Source organism: Hippoglossus stenolepis, chromosome 19 (genome assembly GCF_022539355.2).
Source record: "Hippoglossus stenolepis isolate QCI-W04-F060 chromosome 19, HSTE1.2, whole genome shotgun sequence".
NCBI classification, from domain to species: domain Eukaryota; kingdom Metazoa; phylum Chordata; class Actinopteri; order Pleuronectiformes; family Pleuronectidae; genus Hippoglossus; species Hippoglossus stenolepis.
Window position 1 is genome coordinate 7,851,833 of NC_061501.1, and position 12,617 is coordinate 7,864,449.

A 12,617-nucleotide genomic window follows, 5' to 3' on the forward strand; every position below is an offset into this window, starting at 1 on the left:
GCATGCCCAAATGTAATTAAATCAAAGCTAGCACAACAGAACAATTTATAACAATGTCTCTTTAAACAGATTCTGGATGTGAATATGAAGAATCTGTCGGTAGGGGGAGGACATTTTAAGGTGGGAAGCCTTCTGGTTCCCATGTCTCGTTCGACCAATCTGTGTTGAGAGCAACACGTTGACCGAAATGCGTAAGCTAACAGCTTTTTAAGTTGTCTGTATTCATACACAGGTCGCCGAGATTAGCCAAAATGTCAAAATGCGAAAAAAATCCATTCTTGCGTTTCACTTTGCCAGTCTGTGGTCTTGGATATCCACCAACGACACTCGAAGACCCAAAATATAACCCCAGAGGTTCGTCATCCAATGTTAGCCAATGAGCTCCAATGTAAAAAGCACCTTTAAAATGACACATGATCTTATTTACTATTTTTGCCCCTTGTGGTATCAAACCATATATGTAGTTGCAGAGACTTCTTGTATTCTTCAATTTCCAAAAGTAATAGCTGTCTTTCCATAATCTATATATATAATAGTATTAGTTTTTTTCTGAAGGTAGAACATACTGTTTGTTAAATATGAACCGTACCTGGATGATTTGGGACTTCATGTAATATTTGGCAGGGTATCTTGTTTATTTGTCAAAGTGATCTTTTAATGAGTAATGCAATGGACAATGTAAGGACCTTCAACAGATTAGAATTATAGTTTTCTTGCACATTAGTTGCAGCGATCCATTAGTCCCAGACATGCAGGGCAGTGACATCTCCCGAGTCCTTTCCTCTTTTCACCCGTCATCTTGAGAGCGTTTATCTCATGCTTTATTTCAATGCCGATGCATGAATCTAACCACTTTGTAAGAATTGTGCATATCTGCGGGCGGCACACCTTGCTGTACACATATTATTTGGTCTAATGGCAACAGACCCAGAGGACAAAAGAACTCACACACACACGCCGACACATATTTGCCTCCTGAGGTCCCCTCTCGTCTCTTTCATCTTTTATTCAAAAGTGCTGAGCAGGAATAAAAGAATTGGACGATCGAGTCAAAGTGACGAGAGGGAGGGGAAGGTGGTGTGCGTGTGTGTGAGTGTGTGTGTGTGTGTGTGTGTGAGTTGTGGGGCTGAAGATACATTTGGGCTCTCACCTTTTTTTCACTCCTGCCATCAGGAAGAGGGATCTCTGATCTTGACTTTAGTAGTGTTTACTAATGTTTCATTCATTAAGCGTCAGCAGCCACAGGAGGGACATCATCCATCTGCCAAAGTGGATGTTATTATCACCTTAAATCACCTCACCGTGGACCTGCTTTGTTGGCAGTCGCAGGCCGAGGGAGGCCAGCCCCCGTTAGCCCCCGGGCGGAGAGACACTGTCACTCTCTACCTTCCTCGTTTCTCACCCCCCCCCCTCCTTTCTTTCTCCACATTACTCTACTTTCTTGTTGAATTTTCTTTCTTTCTTTGCTTCTTTGTTTGTCTTTCTTTCTTTCTTTCTTTCTTTCTTTCTTACAGAAGCCCATTTCCGCCAGTGAAAGAAAAGAGAGAGGGCTGCTATATCAAAGTTATGACGTTAAAAAGTAAATATTATGAGCCAGTAAATCGAATTTCATTATCCTGAGATACTAAATCATTAATGTGAGATACTTAGTTGTTATTTTGAGGTACTGACATTATTTTTGAGTTACTAACTCATTACTTTAGTTAGTACATCATTATTTTAAGATATCTTCTGTTTCTTTCTTCCTTGCTTTCTTTCTTTCTTTCTTTCTTTCTTTCTTAGAGGACTTAAGTTGAATATTCCCTGTTTACAAATCAGGGCAGACCGTTGTCCTTGCAGCTCCTTTTTTTTCCTCTCAAACAGACACTCTCCCCCTTTCTCCTCATCTCCACTCTCCTCTGTCATCCTCCCTCTCCTTCTTCCCTCTATTTATCTCAGCCCCCCATCCCCCTTCAGTTTTTGCTGCTCAGCACAGCAATTATTGCCCCCACTCCGCTTTGCAATGACCTCTGAGATGATTAAGTGAGATTACCTGTACAGTACTTGTGGCATGCTGTGAGACGGTTTGTAGACTTGTGTGTGTGTGTGTGTGTAGGGTACAGTAGCTATAGTCGTCTTTAGCCACAGGGCAGGTGAGCTCCTACAGTGTGTGTATGGTCGGCTGGCTGCTTACAGTATTTCACAGTGATTTGTAGCCTGGCGTACATATGCAGTGCTTATCATCTGAGGACTAAATGAATAGATTTGAGGGGAAAGGTGACAGAGAGGACTTGAAGAGTCTCTTGTGGTCACTTATCTCAGACAGATCATCACGTAGCAGGATGAGCTTCTGTTCGTTTAAATGGGCCCGAGACTCATGCGAGGAAAGATTGTCATAAAAGTTGTTGTTTTACCTCCTCCAAGAAAAGATAGAAATTATAAACCCTATAGAAAACGGACTATATTGCATATGTAAACTACACATAAGAAGACTTTCCACACACCCCAATCTAAGGGCCCTTTCCTGTTGGTTCCCCCACTTTCATTACAATACGCGTCTCATTAGGTGTCCGTTGCTCAGCACCACCTCCGGGTGGAACTTACACTAATGAGGACACTACATCTAATGAACATCCTCCTCCCTCTGTCCTTAATTACAGCGCCATGCCTGTCCCCGAGCTGAGAGTAGCAGCACAAAAAAAGCCCCCGCTGAAACACAAGCACCACAAAACCTCCTCGTCCCCGAGAGCTGAAACAGCAGAGACGTGTCCATGTCCGCCGCTCCGCAACGCCATGTTCGGAGGCTGTAGCGGTGAGGCTGTGTGTGCGTGTCGTTGTGTCTGGAACGCGGGTGTTTGTTCATTACACGGCGAACTGTGCTATTATTTGATATTAGATGAAACAAGCTGAAGGCTCCCGGGTATATTGGTGATTAAACATGCAGTTACAAGAGCACGCGTGACGCACAGTGCGTCAGTGGATAACGCAGCTTAACAAGCAATACAATGACTGATGCACTCGTTGATTACATACTGATGTAACCCCCATAGTAGGGCCTGGTTTTCACCACGCAAAGTTGTCGTCTAATTTCTTCTTTGAGGAGGAAACTCACAGTTGGGGAAACAAGAGTTTTAAGATGAAATGTTGCCGCTACATACAATATTAGATTTACGTTGCGTAGCCTCTCCGTTTAAGCTTCAGATTTCTTTATGTGAAATAACGTCCGACAGAACCTCATCATCCCGAGCTCCAATCGCGGAATGAAAACACTGTAACGCAAATGCATGCTGGCACTGATACGACAGTGAAGGACGTAGAACAATACAGCACAATGGTTAATAATACCAGCAGTGGAGGCATGATGGCTCCGTCAGTTTTCCGTTTTAACTCGATTTCCAGACATGAGCTTTGTTTTATTAAAATCAAAGTGTAATACAAGCCTGTTGACCTCAATGTTACACAATGCAACATGCACTTTAAGTAGAATTTTACACTCTCTTTGATTATTTCAAAATTTCTTTACAAGACTATAATCATGTCTTATTATTAAATAATTTCTTCGAAGCCCTTGCAAGGATGATTTGCAGCTAAGCCTCAGTATCAGGAATAAATCATGAGCATAAGGATGTTGTCCGATCCCTGTAATAATTGACCAAAACAACGCGTCCTAATTGGTCACTGAACATCTGAAGATCTCCCCTTTCAGGCCTACATTTCCCATGAGCACCTAGGGCTGTTGTGTGCAGATTAACCCGTGGTCATGGCCACTGGGTTCCACTCCCTCTCAGGCTCAGCGAGGATGTGAGGCCACTAATTAGGGCAAAGGGGAGTTACAAGTACGCCTCAAACTTTAAGACCCATTTTAATTTTCCCCCTCTTTCCCGTCCTCCTCTCTGGGGACGTTGTCTCATGGCTGAATTAAGCTGTGCTGGGTTCAGCCGGCCATGTGCAGTTAAATCTTTCCTGTGTCTTTTTTTTTTCATTTAGTTGTGGGCATGAGACAGCCCAGGTTATTAAAGCATCCTCTTATTCCTCCTTCCATCCTTCCATCCTCGACTTCACTCCCCTATCTATCTCTCTCTCTATCTGCCTCTATTCCCTCTTCCTCGCTGTGTCTCCTGTAGCAAGGGCGCCCACAGCTTATAATAAAAGCCATAGGATTTAAATTAGAAATTAATTTGGATAATTTGTCTCCAACGAGCACCCTCCTCCTGCCGCTCCTGCGAGAAATATGTTAATATATCATATTAAGTAATTTCTGGGCCCAGATACACATGCTTATGGAGAGAGTGAGTGTGTATGTGTGTGCATGAGAGAGAGAGAGAGAGAGAGAGAGAGAGAGAGAGAGAGAGAGAGAGAGAGAGAGAGAGAAAGACGGAGAGTGAGAGAGCGCTCATTGAGGTTGGATCTCTAATTAGTTAGGTTGGCTGTGTGGGCATGCTGCTGCCTCCTCGAGCACCTTGAACCCAGAGGCCAAGCAATAGAGAGCACAGACTGTTTATAAAGATGGACGACATGATGGCTCCCCACGGCGTTTTCGATCGACACCTGGTGGCTGGCTGCAGCATAGCTCGTAAATCCTGCCTCCTCCATGTTAGCGGATAGGACATGAGTCAAACTAAGAAGTTACACACACACAGTTTTCTGTCATTTTAGGCAGTTCTTATCACACCGATGTTTGTTCAAGTCCTTCAAGTAAGTTTCACGATTGACAGCTGAGAGTGACTCATGATTTGCTCCATGTTTTGAATCATATGCTCTAGGTGAGCACTGGTGTCCTGCTCCTTCTTGATGACTGTGAGCTGAGACCGACTAACTCCTGGTCAAGCAGGACTTTGCTGTCGCTACTGCACAGATCATTTCTGGTTAATGGGAGAAAGACGCATTCGGCCATCTTTATGTACAGTCTATTGTCTAGAACTGGCTGGAAGAAGCAGAAAAAAGAGGGAACGTTTTTGGTGACAGGTCTTTGACAAGTCCCTCTTCCATGTCAAAAAGTTTTGGATTTTGTTTAAAATTGTCTCCTTGCACTTAAGAAAGTCACTAAATGCATATTTCCGCATTTAGAGAAAATGAATGACTGTCCATGGTTACCCAACGCATGCTGTCTCACATTATCAATCATACCTTTGATAAAGTGGGACAACAAAAACATTTTGAAAACTAAAACACATAAAAAAAACTTGATGCATATTATCTTGCTTGAATACCTCACAAATATAATTTGTTAACAATCAGGAACATTATCTTATTTATGACAGATTTAGATCCTAAACATGAATCTAGTCAGAGTCCTATGTCATTGACCTTGTCATGCAATTCAAAGGGGGAGTTTCTGATTGACACTTGCCCCACCCCTTCTAGTAACATCACCCCCATGAAGTCATGTGATTTCAGTCACATGATGTCCATGCTAACTCCTTTTGACTAAATTTTGTGACAACAGGAAATAAACCAGTTGTAGTTTAGGTGTGCCACATTACCCAACCACCCCTACCAGTCCATCCATCCATCCATCCATCCAAGGAGGGAGCTGGAGCCAATCCCAGTGGACATTGGCTGAGAGTTGGGGTACACCCTGCACAGGTCGCCACAGTATCAAAGGGCCCACACACAGAGACAAAAAAACATTCCCACTCACATTCACACCTATGGTCAATTTAGAGTCTCCAATAGATCTAACCCAAATCTGCATGTCTTTGGACTGTGGGAGGAAGCCGGAGCACCTGGAGAAAACCCACATACAAACACGGGGAGAACATGCAAACATCACACAGAAAGACCCCGGACGAACTGGGTTCTAACTGGGATCTTTCTTGCACCCTGTTGGAGTGCACCCATCAGTGCACCCACAAGTGCTCAAGATAATAAAAGGTAATTAAAGATAAATCTGTCAAGACAGCTTTAAAAAAGAGCTGCGTAATCAGCACAAATGATGTATTTGCTCAGACAGTTCATCTCTGGTTTGTGCAATTAAATGGATCTGTACTGGTCTGGCATTTGTGAAATTGTGAGTGTGTGCGTTTCAGCCAAAAGTATATGAGCGTGTTTCCGTGCTCTGATGAACTGAATCATTCTCGCACAAAGCAGAGAGAGAGAAAAAAAACAGATGGACATAATACACTTTGCTATTGCTGCACACGCTGAGAATTGAATGGGGAGACAAATGTCACGGCAGCGATGGGGGAGGAACTGGTGTGTGTGTGTTGTGTGTGTGTGTGTGTGTGTGTGTGTGTGTGTGTGTGTAAGCATCTACAAACCCTTAAGAAATGCCCTGTGGGTACTTTAACAATGAGCGAGCTGGGCTGGCTGGGAGACAGGGGGAGTGCGGAGGTGATAGACGCACACATCACGCTGTGCGTTTTTGACCAAGCGCTGTTTAATCTATTATGGATTTTCTCCCCCTCACGCTCTCTTCTTCTCGCTCTATCTCTTCGCCCCGCACGCTTGACACTCTTTATGGTCGACTCTCCTCAGGTGTAGCGACTCGCCATGCCTCGTGGCCCGTGATTAAAGCTGCGCATCAGGATCCGGAAGCCAAATCTACCTCCGCCATGCAGCGCAGAGCCGTCGCCAATGCGTGTTTTACAAATCAAATTAGTTTCCGGAGTCACCTGTAGAAATGTGGACCCCCTTCCTCCTCACCGCCTCCGTCCTCCTCCTCCTCCTCCTCCGCCACTGCATCTTTGAACTTCAAGGCAAATGTTTTCGAGAGGCACCCAGAGGACTCGGAACAAAGCATCGCAATTACAAATTTTTCTTTCACTCGTCGATGGTGGAAAGACAAATTGCAGTGAAAAAGGGAAGCTGTTTTTTGCATTAATAATTTCCATTGTCCCAGCAAACAAACAAACAACAATCAATTAGGCAGTTGCAGCTCTTCAGGAAAGAAATAAACAAACATAAATTAAAAAAAATCCAAATAGGGCAGATAATGCATTTCACAAATGTTTAATCAGACTGCATTAATTAGAGGCTTTCCTCTTCCCCTTTCTTTCTTCTTCATCTTCTCCCCCTCTCCTTTCTCTCTCCTCTTCCCTCTTTCTTTTTTTTGTGTGTGTGTGTGATAGATCTACAGCATGACCCCCAGTTAATTGAAACCCAGGAGACTCTTCGTGCATAAAATCAGATTTATCTATCCATAAAAAGATTTTGTTAAAAATAGTCCAAATCCAGTGGCTCACAACTAAGAGCCTGCAGCTACCGAGGCGAGCCAGGCTCCAACCCCTTTCGCCCTCTCTCACTCGTCACGGTGAAACAAGTGCTGCCTACTGCTAACTAGCTGGGGACCCATTAATTAATTGTAGGAAAACACAGACATTATGTCTGTGGGGCACATTTTTTTTTTCTCCCTCCCCAAAAGAAAGAAATTTCTTTTTGGATAGAAAAAAGAGACGACTCGGTGTGTTTGTCCCTCATCCACAGCTCTTCTGAACTATCTTGAATGTCCCCCAGACTGTAATAAGAGGAAAGTAATGATGGGCAATGGCGATAATGGAATACCATGCTTCAGACAAAACACACTGATTGTGGGAGACAGGTCAAATGAATAGCGAGCGGAGTGGCAGCGAGGGGGAGTTGGGTGTCTACCAAGTTAAAGAAATTGGTTGCTGGTAAACTTGTTTCTGAGCAAAATATAAATATAAAAAGATGACACGATTGCTCCCATAAAGGGAAGCCAAAGTATCTTGATCGCCTACTGGTGGCTGGCTGCAGTATAGGTCATAAATCCCGCCCCCTATAATATTAGTGGATGGGATTTGGACCAAAAAAATTATATTTTAACTGGAAACATGGAATACATGTTTTCAAAGGTGTTTTCTGTCATTTTAGGTAATTTTTCCGATTTGACCTCGCTACCGTGGCTCCACCCCACGATCGCTACTACGCAAACTCCAATTTCTCAAGATAGCAGGGCTTTAATCCTGGATATTTTAGAAGTTGACACAATGTCGTCATCTTTATATACAGTTTAATGGGCCAAACAGGATATCCACCTCTTAACTCTTTATCACTTACTCCAGCCTCGAGCTTCTGGACCTGCTTCCTGTCTCCTTTCATTGCTGTTAGCTCAGCTTCATCCAGACGGTGCTGCAGCTACTTGAGGGTTTGTTTCTCTTCATACGCTCCAGGTGAGCGCCGGGGTCCTGCTCCTTTGTGCAAGATGGCTTCATTTCTGGATTGTGGGAGAAGCTGGAGATGCTTTGTCCATCTTTAAGAACAGTCTTTGGTTTTGACAGTAAAAACACAATAGGAAGTTCAGCAGTGATATTTCTACAATCAAACACGTGATGTTTTTTTTCTTCTGGCTGCTCCTGCATGCTTGTTGCCACCACAGTAATCACTGGGATGGATGTTGTCCTGCGTCCAAACACCCGTGGATTTATAGTTCCTCAGCCGTTTCCTCCCTCATGGCAAAAGCGGTGTTGTTGTCTGGATCAGTGCCAAAGACATCGGTGCTGTTGTGCCCTCTTTAGTAATTTGGGAAGCAGGGGAGGGGGGTCAGCTTATTAAAGTGGACTTATATCCAGCAAATGCATAGGAGGGTCTAGGGGACCCATTATTGATGCCACACCCTGAGGACAAGAGTCACATATGGGCCCCTCTGTCTGTAGGGTTTCCTTATTAATTCACTATCATTAGGCCCATAGTGTCACGTCTCTCCCACGCAGCCACTGACATTGTGGGAAAAAAAAAAGAGGCATGATTACTATGATGTGTGCGAGTGTGTGCGTTTACATTTATTTGCATGTGTGTCTTTGTTTGGCTACAAAAGTGATGCATGATGCGGCGGCGGCCTCGTCCCTCCAATCACTGCTCCCAGGCTCTCCCCTCGCTCCTTCTACAGGAAATTAATAGGTGGCTGCCACTGATGCGTTAAATTGCTTTGCGTTGGGCACCGCAGACAACTGGATTATTTATTCTTTATATTCACCATATTAGAGCAACTGCCTTCTGCTTTGCTATTGTTTTGGAATGAGGTCTTGTTTCCCAGTGCAGCGTTTAAACATACTGTATGTAATTGTTTCTGAAACGTCAAACTGTCGGGGGGGGGTTGGTATTCCATCTTGGAAATTTTTGTTTTGCCCTTTTCTGAATAACTTCTTTGGAATATGAGTCAAAACTTGACATGAAATGTAAAATAAAGGTGCAATATTTTGTTGCACTTTAACATCGAGATAATCAAAGTTTTATGGTTTGATTAACCGCTAGAACACATCAGAGGATACAAATTATGTTATTTGATTAACTATTTGATCTTAAAAATTGTTTAAAAAAATTAACTAGAAGGTAAATTAGAGAGCACACCTCCACCAAGGCCCAACAATCCCCTTATAAATATTGCTCTCCTTTTTCACCAAGATCCATGAATTAATCTCTAAGAAATCCATATTGTTAAAGAAAGTGTATAAAAGAAATTGATCTGCCAACTAATTTGGATCCGTACTAAAATCTAATATAGTCTTTTGTGACCCGATCCGCTATTGGCTCTATGTTTATATTCCTGTTGTTAAAGACTTGTTGGTCCTTCTCAGTGTTCGCTATAGGCAACATCTCGAGGAACAACTGACCAAAGACAGAAGTTGCAAACAGACTGGACGGAAAATAATTAGCCACAGTCATCACAGTTCTCTCGTCTCTACATGTCTTCAGCAGTTCTTATATGTAATGATCAAAGATCCAAGAATGCAATATTGAGTCAAAGAGCAAACATGGTCAAATTCTTTAAGATGATTTCTGAGACTGATGGGATGAAATACGTCCGTGAACAACACACTTCCACTTCCACTTATTCCGACTGTGGGAAGAATCATGTTTAAAATATGAATTCTAAATGCAAAGTGTCGACTCCAATGTCCCTATGATGCTGCTCAAATCTCCACCAAAAGCAGGGAGACCCGACCTTGTGAGAGTCCGATCCCGCTGGATAAGATCTGCAGATTTCAGAGACAGGAGAGGAAAAAAGTCACACACAATGGCAGGAGACAGTTTTCTGCTCGGAGCTGAGCAGCGTTTCCATTTCAGATGCTCTGGAGACAGAGAAACCAATTCCATCTGCACAAATATACATACTGCCTATAGTCTATAGCTGTGAAGGGCATTTATTGAATTAGCCGTTTAACCGAAAAAATTAATTAATAATAGTTTAAGAAGAAGATTAAGAAGTTTAAGGTTGCAGCTTCTCAGTGGTGGGAATTCACTGCTTAACTTTGTCTCAGGTGATAGTAAGAGTTAAATATCTAATATCTATTACATCTTAAATATTTCAGCTGGGGTTTTCATGGTCATATTTCATTATTTCCTGAAATTTCACAAAACTGATTAACAGAGAAAATAAGCAGCTTAATCAAATTGATCTTGATTGAAATTCATCATTATTTGCAGCTTTAATTTAGATTCTAATGGCCCATATATGATGAATACATTATATAATGTTTAAATTCTAAGTATGGTGCAGTCATGTATCCCTGTTAGTAACATGGATGAAAGAAAAACTACTTATAATGTGTTGTTTTTCATTACAGAGACAGATTAGTATTTTCCACTCTTTAACATGCAGCAACCTGACATTTCTTTTCTTCTGTCTCCTTCCTTCTATCCATGTGGCTCTCCTCTCCTTGTGTTCCCACCGTGTAGCGGAGGTGGCCTGCTGTTTCCCTTTCCTCTCCCCCCCACTGGACCATTGTCAGTGGGAATCTCCCTCAAACCCCTGCTTCTGCCCGGCCCGCTATCGCCTCACGCTGCCTCCGCACATATGCATGTCATGTGATGTCAGCGCCAAGGTGTGCCCTGATGTTATGGGGACTGATGGTAGCATATTCCCCGCTGATAGCGATGACTGCCGCGCTCAGGTACAGCTCTGAGTGTGTGTGTGTGCCCTCTGAGCCCGCCCTTCATGTTATGGGTCCGTGCCCGAGCTGACTGGTTATCCCCCTGCTCCTACGTGAGTCCACAGTGAGGATCTAACGTGGCAGCCGCAGGTTTGCGAGGCCACAGAGTCCCCTCCCCTGTTCTCTATGCTCTGTTTCACCTGGTTCTCCGTCCTCTTGCCCCTGTTTTTCCCCCCCGTTCTTCCTCTAACCCTCCTACTTTTCCATGTGGCTGAGCATGAAATAGGAGGGGGGTGACTCACATACTGTGGCTGGTGTACGGAGGGTTGTAGCTCTGCTGCTCCATTCCGGATCCCCCTTCAATTTAGCCTGGTGGTGAGGAGGGGATGCAAAATGGGATCCCTCACTACCAGAAGATTTCACCCCAGATGCTAAATGTGCAATAAAACTAAAATAAAACTCAATACAATATGATCACAAGAAAACTTATTCAGATAAGGCCTCGGATGAGTTTTTCCTTTGGTATTAAAAACAGCTCTGAGTAATATTCAAGTTAGCCGTGATTTATTGTGACATTTAGTAGATTTTCCCAGAGCACGCGGCGCAGGCCAGGCAGCACCCATGGGAATCTCCCACCTCATGCTACACGGTTAACATTCTGCATTTGTCCAGCAATCTGTAATTTATTGGATCTCATCTGTCCGGGGCTTTGATTTATATATTGATTTGAAAAATAAATAAAAGTGATAGGAACCTGCATTTGGGGTGTAATGATGGACTGTGTCGACATGCAGGAGTAGGTAGATATGAAACATTGGGAGGAAATTAGATATTATGCCCCCAAGACAAGTGCAGCCGGCAGCACATTCATTATTGGCTAGATATTTATTATTAAGAATTTCTCTTCTCATGAGTGACTACTGCGGAATATTCCGGCCCTGCTGCAGCTGCCAAAAGGGTGTGGGAGAAGGTGTCTGTTCACTATCTCCATGAATTTGCATGCATGTGCACAAATGTTTGCTGCAGAATACAATAAGGTTTAGGTTGTCGTGTGACACTCTTTATAATAACTCACGTGCAATTTACACACAGAAACGCTGCTGCAGAAGCTCCTAGGTGAAATGCATAAGGTGAAATGCATAAGGTGAAATGTAAAAGGTGAAATGTACATGCACATGTATAAAAAAGCCCTGATCTTGTTCATACAATGCACAGACTCCAACTCCATATTTCAGCCAGATACAACCGAACTCACTGAAGCAGTGCTAGAAAATACTAAACAGCTGCAAAGAAAAAACACTCGAAACTCCTTGCCAGGACTTCCACCAGTGCTCTGCACCAGTTTTAATCACAGCACAGTGAATTTCAAACAGCAGCATAGCGAAGGGCCGCTGTCCAACCTTCCAGAATTTCTATTTCATTTTTTTTCCTCCCTCCCACCTCTCCGCTCTAATCCACTTCAATTATGTTTCCTCCCATTTCTCCTGATCACTTTACAGCTCAACAGCACCTGTGCTAATTGTAATGGCGATGATCGCTGATATGTTTTGCATCCTTAAAGGACTTTGCGAGGGGGGGGACGATAGATAAACATCTAGCCCCGGGGCTTTTTGGGAAGCGCGGCTCAGCCTAGCAGATGGCCATCATATTATATGAGGAGAGCTCCTCGCAGAGGCTGGGGTATGGGTGGCTGGGTGTAATGAGTCTGAGGTAGCAGGAGGAGGAGGAGGAGGAGGTGGGGAGTGGGGCTGATGTGGAGGGTGCATGGAGGGAAGGAAGGAAGAAAGGAAGGAAAGGAAATGAGGA